We start from the raw sequence: 12,084 nt of genomic DNA, 5'->3' as shown, positions 1-12,084 counted from the left end.
TGATTGCTCATCATGATCTGTTATTACATGTGATTTACATGTCTGTATTCACATGTCTGTATTCAATATCAGTTGCTTGTTTACTTGTTATACTGTTACATGTTGTATTTGTTCTCATTTCTGCTGCCCTCTTGGACAGATTAATCTCAATGAGACTTTTACCTGGATAAAAAAAGAAAAACATTTTTATCATGTTATTTGTTGTGTGCGGGTTTTATGTTTTCTAAGTAGGTTTTTGGACCTGGAATGCAAATATGCCTGCCTGCAAAGCACTTAGGGTTAGCTCCTCTTGTTTTAAATGGGCTAAATAAGTAAAAGTGACTCGACTTGGCTTAAAGAAGTGATAGCATACTAAAAAAAATCCTCACTTAGCGTCTCTGTGAGGAAAAATTGGCCCTTGTAAGCACAGAGTAAACAGACCCAGAGATAGTTTTATCCTGGGTGAAATCCCAATTGAGCAACTTTTCTGTCGTCACCCTCATCCCCCTCATCTGAATCATCCACCCCTCTGCTCCTTTTTTCCCTCCCTGGGGGAACCCTCAGCCGGTTTCCAGGTGAGTGCATAAAACAGCCTGCAAGGAGACAAACTACCACTGACTTTCTTATCAAAAGAAATACTAGCATAAATTATATTTAATAGTGTGTTGGAACAAGTTTTCCTGTAGCTCACATTCCTTAATACACATGTATTCAAAAGTATCTCCTGCAGATACCAGGCATGCATTATGCATGACAGTATCTGATAAGCACTGTAGGAAAATAATGACTGCAGCCCGCCATTTATCTTGTTCTGCGATGTAGATAGAGAGACCATATATTAACTATGAGTGAGGAAAATAATATGGTTTTAATTCATTCTTCTTTTTTATTTAATTCATAGAGCTTTAGTAGTATTATTGTTTTCTTATCAGTGCTTCTCCAGCCTCACAACTCACAGAGTGGAGACAGTTTTTTAAGGAAAATGTTTTACATTGTTTATTTATAAGATTATTTCTTGACAGCCAACACTTCAGTGCACATTTTTTTCCTGTCCGTCATCAAAAAAATCACCATTAAATTAAATCAAACAATGTGGTGATGTGCAACCACTCTGTGGGGACAGAGTGATGACTATTGTGTGGTTACCACAGCATGCCAAGGTCAAGACCCTGCACTGAAGCTCACGATAACCAAGATTAGCATGGTGGTGTCATGAACACACAAACACACACACAGACAGACATTGGCCGTGGCTTGTAACCTTTTGACCCACTGATCCGCATTCACAGATGTTTATTTATTGATTCCGCTCATCCTTAACAGCATCCATCATCACTGTCAGAGTGGAGGAGGAGTGTGTGTTTGGGTGTGAGGGTGAGGGTGCCATATTGAGTGCTGAGAGATGTGCTGGGGGATGATATTTAGATGTATTAAAATAAAAAAGAAAGATTCAGGGTTACGCTGTGTTGTTTGTTTGTTATTGAATGTTAAGGTTTCTAGAATGAGGACATTTCTGAAAAGTCAGGAAGGTTTCACTGACTGGAATTCTTGAATTTGAAACTGGCTTGGAATTTTTTATGTTTTATGACAAAGCATGTAATTGTGATAGCTGCAGAGGTTAGAGAATAATTGACATTAAAGAAGCTCATCACATGATCTAAAGTGTATGTGTTCACTATGTTATGTGTTTTAAAATCTTGTTTCAGGAAAACCAGACTGGCTCCTGTAAACAGTTCTTTTTTCCATGACATCAGTTGGTTAAATTATTGCCAGTAAAGATTTACTTTTATTATTTTTTTCTTCATCAGTGTTAATTTGGATAAGTGATTTGGGGGAAATGTGCAGGATTTGTTCAATAACACGCATACTTGACCACTGTCAGCATGCTTGTTAACATCCGACCACAGCTGTCAGTGTCAAAAACAGTATGACATTTCAATTTGAAGCGGTTAGATGTTGTGTTGTGTGATTTCCTTGCACAGTTGTTAATGGATGCTGATGACACTTTCCAACCTTTGATGTGTTTCTGCCTGTCATATTTCCAAAGCTAACAGCTTTTCCAGTCAACTGCTGCCTTACTGGAATAATATTTTTTCAGCTTACTTATCATATTTTCCAAATTTTAACCTTCAGTCAGTGAGCACACGCTCTGGAAGCAGCACAGAGCCAGAGGTTGCCGGCCAACTTAATCAAACTTGTGGAGGGTACTGGCAAAGGAAAACATTTGATTTAGAACAAACTATCACTTTCGATTAAATGAAAATCGTAAGCCAAATTTTGAGCATTTCTTTTCAAATATATCATTTTTCTTGGAGATGATAAACAGCAGCCCCGCTCCTGCTGCCGTCTCACTCCAGGCCATAAAGGTGGGCTGTTTTATGTTCTGTAACCCTCGCTGCGTAATGGTTTTCAAACCTCTGAAACAAGGAAAAACAAGGTGCCACCTTAAAATTTATGAGACATTAAATCCCTTTACATTAAATCTCAGTCAATCCATCATCATTAAGGCTTATCAAAATAATCACCAAGCCTGTAAAACAGCTTAACTAGTGCTTCAGCTGAGGTGTGAGGAAGAGGTGTGTGTGTGTGTGTGTGTGTGTGTGTGTGTGTGTGAGAGAGAGAGAGAGAGAGAGAGAGAGAGAGAGAGAGAGGGAGAGAGAGTTTATGTGAGTTCATGTGTGTGACTCTCTGTCTCTTTGTTCCAGTTTGGATCTCATTGACAGAACAGGTATTTCTCTTTGTATAAATACAAGTGAAAATGTGCTTCAGCAAATTTTCATTATAACAAACTGTGTCCAGTGTGCAGGATAGGAAAACATCAATTACATGTGTGAATAATTACACAGCTGGGTACTAAATACTATAATTTGGTGTCTAATAGCATTTAAGTCTTGATCAAAACTTCCCAGTTTAAGAGACAAATAGAAAGATTTGTTCTTTTCATTTATACTTTAAGATTTTGCTGTTAAACCCATAAATACCAGAGCTAATTGTAATAAATAGCTATTCAATAGCTAACATAATTTAAAGATATATTTTCATGCACTTTTCTTAAAACTATGTATTAGTTTTTCTCTTTTTTACCAAAGTAGAGTTTATGAAAAGGGTCATTTAGTCACCTTGTGCCCTCAGAAATTTCTCGTTTTCATTGTTTTCATCTATCTTCATTGCTGAGAATGAATGAAACAGTAGCATAAATGCTTGTCCTCTACTTTGTATATTTTTATTTTGGATCCAGAAAATAATTAGACAGTGTTTAGAAAAAAAAATGTTTCACTTTCTCACCCTCCTCTGACTTTTTTCTTTTTCAGTTTTAAACATATACCTAAGAGTCTTTCTGCTTCGCTGATGCTCAGTCGTGCAGCTCAGTCTTTATATTCATCTTAAAAGCCAACTCCGCCTTTCCCTGTTGACAGACCGGACCGAGCCAGCCGCTGATTCAGAGCGTGCCCAGTGGAGCCCGATTAAAGCCCCCAGTGGTTTCTGGCTGGCAGATCACAGTTTAACTAAAAACTAAAATGGACAGCTCACAGCTCACAAAGCTTAGCTCACTGGAACTCAAATCAAAGCCTTCCTTTTTGGACAAATTTGGACAAATTTTGTTGTGTATTTTGGCACTTTTCGGCACAGAGATTCACAATAATGGCAGAAGATGTGTTTATAGTCATAATGAATAAAAACTGGCAGTATAATTTATTTCCTCTGCAGCGCAAGTATTGGATAAACCTAGTGTGACCTTTCCCAGAGGCTGGCTTTGATCGCCACAGTGTGTTCATGCATCTGTTTGACAGTGATGGATTAGGGAAGGTCAAGTTAAACACAGGCCAAAGAGAACATAAAAAAAACTCTGTTTTTCAGACTTTCATGTTCTTGTAAAAGTCCTTTGAGAAATCTGCAGCTCGTCTGCTATCAGCTCCATCGTTTTACATTTACTAACACGCCCAAATAAACAAACCAACAGTGTTCCTTTGCCCTAAGAGGTATATATAAAGCACTCAATTGGATAAGTAGTACCTTGCTATTAGGCACCAAGTAAAACTGTAACTGGGTAAACACAAGACCTCTCATTTACTGCATAGTGGCCATTTTAGGATAACTTGGGCTTACATCCTCTTGGTTTAATTGTCATCATATCTAAGCAGTCTAAGCATTTTTAAAATATGCTGCTTTCACTCTATGACTGCTGATATACTGTTTCAGTGATCTTGTTAGTTTACATTAAAACAATTAAAGCTAACAATTAATGTCAAAACAATATCTGCTTGATCTGTATTAAGGCATGCTACAATATAAGGATTTTTGTTGCTTGTGACACCTACACTGAAGGTGTAAACACATCCAGTCAATGAAATGACGACCAGGAACTGAATGACCATAGAAGCAAACAAAGTCAAAAACATTTAGTTATTTATTTGTTTTGCTACCTCTATTATGAGGTAGTGATGAAAAACTTGGACAATTTATTATTCATCAAACTTTTCAACAAAATTTGGATCAAATATCACAGAAACGAAAAAATAGTTGTGTGTCCTGTGAAGTCATTTTTACTTTTCACTCTCTCCCCGTCTCTGTAGACACTGGTTTAATTATATTTTAGTATTTCAGCATTACATTTCATTTGCATTGCTTTCTTTGTACCTGGATGGCTGAAATCCATATCGACCAATGAGGTGTTTCCCAAATTTCCAAGCGTTTTCACTGCCCCTGGTGGGTCACTTCAGTACTGCAGGTGGATCCAAAAAAGTTTTAAAAAAAGATTGATTTTTGTAATATGTTGTAATATTTTTAGTATTCCAGCTTTCTTTTCCTCTTCACATTACAAAGAGGATAATCCATAAAACTGGTTACAGAGATCATACAAATCCACTATTCTTAAAATAGAATACTACACTAAAATTCGCTGATCTGGTCCATTTTCTCACTGCGCAAATTATGTATAAAGCAATAAACAATCTACTTCCTTACAATATTGCTAAAAGTGAACAGCGATAAAATTTGAGAAGGGAATTTAATTTAAAACATCCCTGAATCCGTACAACACTAAAAAGCTTTTACATCTCTGTGTGTGGAGTGAAGCTGTGGGATAGACTAAGTGAAGAACTGAATCAATGTCTCAGCATGACTCAGTTTAAATAGCGGTTCAAAAATATGGTTTTTGCAAAGTACAGGGAGGAGGCAGGGCTTTGATCGGGTGTTCTCTCACCCACTACTTTCACACTAGGGATGCGTATGGGTGCTTGTATTACTGGGGTTATCATGTTAGTTACTAAATAGTAGAAAGGGGGTGTGAATAAATAAGTTTATCCTTCTTCCTACTCCTTTTTGAACATGCAAGTAATTTATAATTATTATTTCTTTGTTTTCCTTTGTTTGTTTCTCTTTTTTTCTCTGTTGTTGTTAAACTATTTTAACATGTTCAAAATAAAGTTACAGTACAATACAATCCCTCCAGATCTTCTATTTAGCAAACGTTTGCGCTCAAATTACAAGTGAACTCAGCACATTTAATTATTTTTTTAATCATTGTAATAGCTTTACCATAGAATTAAAGGGACTGCACAGTACAGCTAGTCTTGGTCTTTCCCTCCTGTCAGTTTTCAGAGGTGAAACACCACCCACAGAAGATCGATGTGTATCAAAGTCATAAACTTTTTAGTTGCAGTTAAAGAGCTCAATAAATACATCACAATTTTTCAAGGTCTGACATCAACAGGTCTCACTCTGTGCATCAAAAGAGTTCCTCCTCAGTCAGCACAGCGGTGCATTAAACACAGGGACATCAGTTTCAGCTATGCTGCCTTTCTGTTGCCTAGCTGCCTCCATCCTCACATCTCCGCTTTAATTAACCGTGCTGTGCACTCTGGTTTGAATAAATACACCGAGCGATCGAAGTAAAGTGAGGTTTCACATGGTTGACTTTAACAGAAAATCTGTGTTATACATCAAACTGCAGCAAACTGACAAGCATAGATGAAGATGAAGGTGATTAGCAGGGACCTTTTTGCCAGATGGATCCTGAATGTAATTAACCAAGTGGCCATTCCAGGTGATTCATTCCCATGTTTACCATTGGCTGGACTTGAAAAACAAAATGCAAATATAAACTGTTCACACACTTTTTTGTGTTATTCTGTGTATGTCTGAAGTCTGCACGAAAAGGATAGAGTCCAAAGTTAGCATGACTGTTCAAGGCACAACTGCCAAAATAACAGGAAATAATATGTGGTTGAAATAAAGCAGAATTTATCCATGACTTTTGAAATGTTAACTGATGCTATGGCGTGGTACAGAGGCTGACAAACTTTATTATTCTCAAATATTATATTTTACACTTAAACCTTTACCATTTTCTTCTTCTCTCAGCACTTTTATGTCAAGCTTTCTGTACTCTAATTTGTTGGTACAGAGGTCTAAAGTTGATCTTTTTTCTCTTGCTGTCTCTTTTTAATTTGCTAAAGTTATTTCTCTTTTGGTCTTTGTCACTGGCAGCCTCCTTATGACCCTATTAATCTCCAACTTCCCTGCTCTGCTTTCATCACACGCTCATTCAGTGTCTGATGTCTTCAGTGCTTCCTTCCTTCCTCTGTCTGTCTGTCCCACTTTTCATCTCCTCTCTCTTTTATCTCTCCACTTTCCTTTTTTCTTCTCTTATTAGTCTTTCTCAGTGAATCCCCCTCCCTCCTCAAGCTCTGATGGCAACACAAAAACACACATGCAAACACAGATTTGCTTTATAACACTATACACATAAGGAACGTTTACAGAACACATCAATCTGCACTTGTCCACAGGAGTGTCTATAAAAAAGCTGCTTCAATTCTTTTTTTTTTTTTTTTTTTTTGCTGCTGCTAAACAGCTTCACTTTACGGTGCTGGTGTGTGAGTGTGTAAGGAGAAAGCATGTAAATGCATACGAGGAGATATATCTTTCTTGTTATTTTGTGATGGGCTTGTCTTTATTGTTTCATTTAATACTAAAAATGTTCTTTATATAAATGTATGTTTTTGTCATCCACATGACAACACACATTGATTTTTTTCACTTCCTTCATTGCTCATTTATTTCTCTGGGTTCAACCAGCCATACAATTAATGTGTAAAGGATACAGTTAGGTTAGGCATAGGTTAAGAAAACCCGAGTTACCTTCAGGTTTTGTGTGTGTGTGTGTGTGTGTGTGTGTGTGTGTGTGTGTGTGTGTGTGTGTGTGTGTGTGTGTGTGTGTGTGTGTGTGCGTGTGTGTGTGTGTGCTTGCATGTGTGTGTGTGCTTGCATGTGTTTGACTCATAGGAACTCTGCTCTATATGTGAGCTGGTAAAACAGAAATACACTCCCTTTAAGAGAACATAAACCTTCTGTGATTTACAGTCAGTGTCCAGTCCAATTACCTTTACATATCCCCACATCACTCTCTTTGTGTTGCTCACACTCCCACAAAGGCACTCTACAAATTTTACTGCACCTCACGCTACACCTGAGAAATGAGGGTCACAAGGTTTATGGCTTCATGTGAAGGGGAGCAGCGAGATGAATGGTGCAGAAAAAAGACTGAAAGTGAAAGAAAGGATTTGAGAGAACAGGAATTATGTGAAATATGAAATGCAAACATGCAAAACAGGATAGAAGAGCAGAAGTATTTATGAGGAGAACTGACTGGAGGAAAAGGGGAAAGTTAATAAAATGGAAATACATCAAATGAACAGTAAAGGATGGGGTTGAAATGCATACATGCAGCTGCATGAAGTGTGATATTTCCCCTTCGTTCCAAGACACACAGAGTACTGGTGGCATTGCTGCTGTGGAAGTGGAACTGACTGCTCTCTTTGGCTTGCGGATTCTTTTAATGCCAAAAATTTGGTTTGCGTTGCCAAAAAGGAAAAAAAAGAAAAGAAAATTAAAATTTCAAAAAGTGTGAGCGTGACTGTGTAGAAAGAACACATATAATTCAAAACTTCTGACTTTGGTCCTGGATGGTTATTGATCTTTTTATTTTGTCCACTTTTATCCAATAATTTCATTCACCTTTCAGATTTCCAGTGCAAACAAGATTCTGCTGAGAGGCACTTCAGAAGTGGCAGACTTCATTTGCTAACACAAAGTCTCACAGAAAGTAACTTTCTGTGAGACTTTGTGAGCAAAATAAATATATCATCTTTCAGCTGGAAACTCTAAAGTTATAAATAAATCAGTAATTTGAAAAAAACAATGTGGACATATCTATGAAGATTTCCAGTGTCAATGACTCTCATTTTTACTACCTCTTTCAGTTTGATTTAATTGTCCTTCCTATGTTAATAGTAAAATTAGAAATTGGATTCTTCTTCTTCAGCTGTTATCCTCAGCTGCCTCCATCTCTCTCTATCTCTGCCACTCTCTTCTGTCACACCATCTCTGCATGTCCTCCTTCACTACATCCATCAGTTGCCTCTGTGGTCATCCTCTTTTCCGCCTCCTGGGCACCTCCGTCTTTAAGATCCTTTGTCCAGTATATCCACTATCCCTCCTCTGCATATGTCCAATCCATCTCATCCTTGGGTCTCTAATTTCATCTCAAACCGCTCATCATGAGCTGCACCTCTGATACTCATGCCTAATCCTACCCCCAACTAAACATGCCATAGCTGACATAGAAACCAGTGAGAAAAAAGACAAGCTGGACCACGAATGCGAAGCACTTGTCCTTTTGACGGCAGGATCTGATAGAGAGTGTCTTTAAAACCTCAGTTGATGGTTTTAAACCACCATAAACACAGGAAAATGTGTTTTAGTAACTGGTTTAAACAAAATAAGCTCCTCTCTTATATTTAATGTTGATGGCTTTAACCACATAAACATAAATGTGCTTTTAATAGCAGGCTTTAACTTTATAAATATGGGTTTGTTTTTCTGCGGCCTCGACTCTTCTTCTGATTCTGCCACCACTGATGAAGTACAGACTACCCCTTTAATCCCTCGCAGCCCCCCTCCCACCTACCTTACCTTTAAGTCTGGCTTTTAAAGTGTGGCAAACATAACTCAGAGCCCAGAGTCTTAATGTTTTTCTCTTGTGAATGAAACCTCTTTAATCCCCCCTAGAAGGTCATGGGATGAAGGGGTTGCGGAGCTGAACTCATCTGGCATATATTTTATTTCCACATGTACAAACATGAAATGCACATCAAATACAAATGTCTCTCCCTGTGCACATGACACCCACCATGGAAACCAGGTTTGCTACAAATTGTGTTTACGTGCAGCCAGACTGCATTAATGATTTACATTTAGTGGTTTTATGTTCGTTTGGAGCATCACTTCAGCCAATGTTATTGAAAATATTTTCATAAACACTGCATTGTTTGCAGACTATTTTGCAGCCAGGTATCTGGTTTTTATAAGTGTTGGAAGATTACTTCTGAAATATAATAGTTTATTACTAGTTACTGTTCTAAAATTAGGTAACGTTAAGTGCTTTAATGACAGCATCAAAGTAATGTAAGTAATCACATTGGATCATTTTTTGATTACTTTTTCTAACAAATGTTTATAACTGGGAAGCAGAATCCTTCCAAAAACATTAATTTAAATCAGACAGTGTAAACCTCACAACAATACTCAACATTAAATCCTAATAAACTTTAATCAAAGCAGAAATAGATGTTTTGAACACACATAAATACCATGGTGGGACAGAGGGTACATTATTTGATGAGACTTGTTGTGTCAAATTAACAAACCTTTTAATCTGACATAGATTGAGTCACACTCTGACTTCATCTATATGTCTTTTCTAATTAAAGTGGGAAAATGTTTTGAAACTTCTGCAGTGAAATGTGTTTAAAGGTTTGATGCAAATATACAATATAATTTCCCCTGAGGCAAAATTTAGATTTCTGCAGGGCTCCAATGTAAATGGGTGACGTCACTGCTCACATTTATGCTTGTCCTGGTACATTAAGTGTTAATTACCATGTGGACGTGTCCTGGTGCTTCATATGCAGTGCCAAAAAAATGTCAAAAATAAAATAAAATGCTGGGACTTTTTCCCTCCTTGGTCCGCTCTTTGTTATGGTCAGTTTGTCCCTCTAATTTTTTCCACTCCTTTGTTCATTCCCTCATGTCCATTTCCATACTTTCAGCAGTCTCACTCCAGGAATTTTGCTGACATTTGTGAGTCCTTATATCGATGCTATGATTATTATTCTTTATACTGAGGTGATGATTGTTATTTCCTCAGTGATAAATTCAAAAAGTGAACAGGCCAATCACAACAGTTGTGGGCTGCGTCGACCTGTTGCTCCATTTCTTAGGAGGTGCGTGCCAGGTTACGCTTCAGTGCACACCTTAGTACATACTTTATTAGGCACCTATCAACTAACCAATAAGATACTGTTAACTTTTTAAATATAAGTTTAGCATTTTATTTCTATTAATTATATTTCTGTTCCTGTTTTTGATGTGCAACAACTCCTTTGTCATAGGGGAGTTTCTGACTCTCCAGCTGCTAAATGTTACACTATATAAACAGGCAAATCAACTAACTGTTTGTCTGTTCCTTGAAAATGAGCCAAAGAATAAAAATTCCATCCCTATTTGCATAAACATGAGAGGTTTTGGACAGTACAGCTAAACAATGACATAAGACTCATTAAAAACCAATAGAGTCAGATATGATTAATCATTCAAAATACTATATGACTAATATAATCGCATAGTCTCATAACACTGTAAGAAATGTAGATTTAGTAAGTAACTAGGTAAAATGTATTTAAAGTACATTTAAACACAGCTTTCGCTACCAAAGTGCTGTACATGTACATGCAGTCATATTAAAAAAGTCAAAGGTCCACACAGAATACAACAATAGCAGGCCATTCGTAACGACAACAGCAAGATGCAAACAGCTGCAAAACAAAATTCAGACACAAACAGAAAAAGATGAATTAGGTGGTGCACACAGCTGTGAAACTGACAGCAGTTCTGTTTTGATGCAGAACGAATAATAAACTCAGACTGTAAATAGTCACCAGTGAGGTCAAGTGTCTGGAACTCAGTCCTCTGTTTCATCGACATGTGATGGGTTACATATACACAATGTTCTCTGCAACAAAGACAAATAGCAACAAAAAAATTGCATGAAATAATTTTAATTTTCAAGACGCAACAAAATTTTGGTTTCTGTTGATGCTCTCAGATGCGCATTTAACATATGCATATGCAATCGTGCATAAAGACCAGTTTGTCTTTGTACTTCTTTATCTATATATGTATGAGGACATGACATTACATTTCACTGAGCCTTACTCTACACGTAACAAAAACTGCTTGCCTAACTACAACCCTAACCATAACCAATGACATAACCTTACTCTAACCTTAAACAAAGTCTCCACCTTAATATTTAATCATTTATGCTGTGGGAACTTGCTTTAAGCCCCTGACACATACCCACAATGTGTGAGCATATTAAGGTCCCCACAAAATGAGCAATGCAGGACTTGAGCCACACAAAAACATGCACACACTCACACTCACACACACACATTCAAACCCCTCTTTAGCCCTCAGGCTAATTTCCTATTTCCATGCGGCGCCTTGTCGTAATCCTTGATTTGACTGCTGAAATGACTCCCCAAAGTTAAACCATACACACACAAACACGATCCTGCACACACAAATACACAGACAAAGTGTTTAACCTTCCCACCAGCAGCCCTGAGGAACCCCCAAAGGTCTGTACAATCTCTGCACACAGAAGCAGATGTGTTTGGGTAACATGGACAGGGTGATTTCAGAGTTTACCTTTCTTTGTTATCTTTGTTATCAATCAGTCTTTGATTGTAAGTCACTAATTGTTTTATATTGTAATGACCTGACTGGGGTTGTTAGCCAGGTGCATTCTGGGTATTGTGTTGTCTCTGTGTTTTCTATCGTTCTGCTAGTTCATATGTGTTTGATTTGCATGTTGTGTTAGTGTTATGTTAATGTAAGCCACAGTGAAGTGATGTGTGTTCTGTGGAGGGGGGTGAATTGGCATGGTTGGCTGACACCGCGACTCTATGTGGTGGGAGCGTGATAGGGGTTCGGTGTCAGCAGTGTTACGTTGTTGTTGAAAAAGATGGTGAATAAATG

This window comes from Diplotaxodon limnothrissa, linkage group LG20, assembly GCF_057381915.1.
Source record: "Diplotaxodon limnothrissa isolate DT_005_m linkage group LG20, D_limnothrissa_male_GT1.1, whole genome shotgun sequence".
Classification (NCBI taxonomy): Eukaryota; Metazoa; Chordata; class Actinopteri; order Cichliformes; family Cichlidae; genus Diplotaxodon; species Diplotaxodon limnothrissa.
Note: the sequence above shows the minus strand (reverse complement) of the source record.